Source organism: Arachis duranensis, chromosome 3 (assembly GCF_000817695.3).
Source record: "Arachis duranensis cultivar V14167 chromosome 3, aradu.V14167.gnm2.J7QH, whole genome shotgun sequence".
Lineage (NCBI taxonomy): Eukaryota > Viridiplantae > Streptophyta > Magnoliopsida > Fabales > Fabaceae > Arachis > Arachis duranensis.
Window position 1 is genome coordinate 4,503,126 of NC_029774.3, and position 1,585 is coordinate 4,504,710.

The window sequence follows — 1,585 nt, forward strand, 5'->3', positions numbered from 1 at the left end:
TGGCATGCTTGTAATATGAAAAGGTACTACAGTTAAAAGCGAACTCTACTCCCTGATGTACTCTTTTCCCAACTTCATGATTTTTTCCCAAAAGGGTTTTTTCTGGAGAAGGGTTTTTAACGAGGCATCATAGTAGAGGCTAAGGGAAAATAGGCTATCAAGACCCTTAGTAGCAAGAAGGTACCTCCCCAATTAACAAAGATCTTTTTCATTTACAATATCTCTTATAATATCCTTCTTTATTTTTCTAAGTCTTTCTACAAAACGCGCCGACTTAAGCTCGACAAAACATGAAAATCCCATGAACCGACCTAGATGGTCGTCAGGATAAAACGACGAGGTACAAGTCGGCGTAAAGAGGTTGTATGAGTTGATCGTAGAAACTCGGGAACAATCCGACTCATAAGTCGAAATGGGAACCCGAGTAAATAAACTCGGAAGTACTCCGAGTAGAAAAAACGCATCACAAAAGTAACCTAAGTCATAAAAACTCACTAAAGCAAAGTCGAGTATAAAGGATAACAAAAAGAGATTGGAAAACCTGAGGAAAGTTTAAAGGCTGCCTAAAAGCCCTTAAACAAAAAGGCTCGGAAAAACAAGACAAGCCAATAGGAAAGGTTTTCAGAGAAAGATCAAGAGGGTTTTAAATTAGAAAAGCATACACGCATAAGGTAACTTAAACCCTTATCCAAAAAAGGGTATTTATTTTGTTAATCTAAACCCTTATTCAAAAGGGCACTTGCCGAAATATTTTGTTTACGGCCTTAAAAGGCCAAAAGAAATTGTTCAAGCGTCACCAAACAAACATATAAGTGAGTTTAAAAAAAAAAGGGGGGGACTCACAGGCCGAGCCCCCATATAGCCATAAAAAAGTCATTTCTGCAGAGGAGTAGACGGATCACCACCACCAGACTCAGGAGGAGCGCCACCGGGACCAGGAAGAGAGGCTGAAGAGGAAGTCGGAGGAATAACTGAAGAGCTCGGAACATCTTTAGGACGAGGAGGGGACCCAATAATCCTCTGCCCCCGAGTCTTCAATTCTGACTCGGAAACAACCACGGGGACAGGAGGATCCACGATAGCACCATCAATAACGACTTTATCAGGATGTAAAGGAGAAAGATCCAAGTCGGGAGCGATAACTCTGACTTGCTCCAGGAAAATTCTCCAAGACTCCTCGGCACCATCAGCAATAGAGTCCTCCAACTCGGCGTACGCATTCTGAGAATTCAGCAAATCCTTCCTCACAGACACAAGATCCTGAAATAAACTCTGGTAACTATCCTGTGCTGTCTTCCTCAAGTTCGCCTCCATAGTACATTGGGCCCGCAGCTTGCTCTCCTTCTCCCGAAGGCTATCTCTCTCCTCCCTCAACTTAGCTACCTCCTCCCTCAACTCCCTCTCGTGATCCTAGTAAGCAAGAAGCCTCCCCTCCAACTCTTCAACCTTCGAGGTTACCCCCAAAGAGTTGAGGGGAGTCTTCTCAAAAATGTCCAAAAGTTTACCACAAACACCCGCCGCCCTAAAACTCTCCTCGGCCAGAGTGGTGAGGTGGTTTCGAACAGAAACATCATCCATACTTATA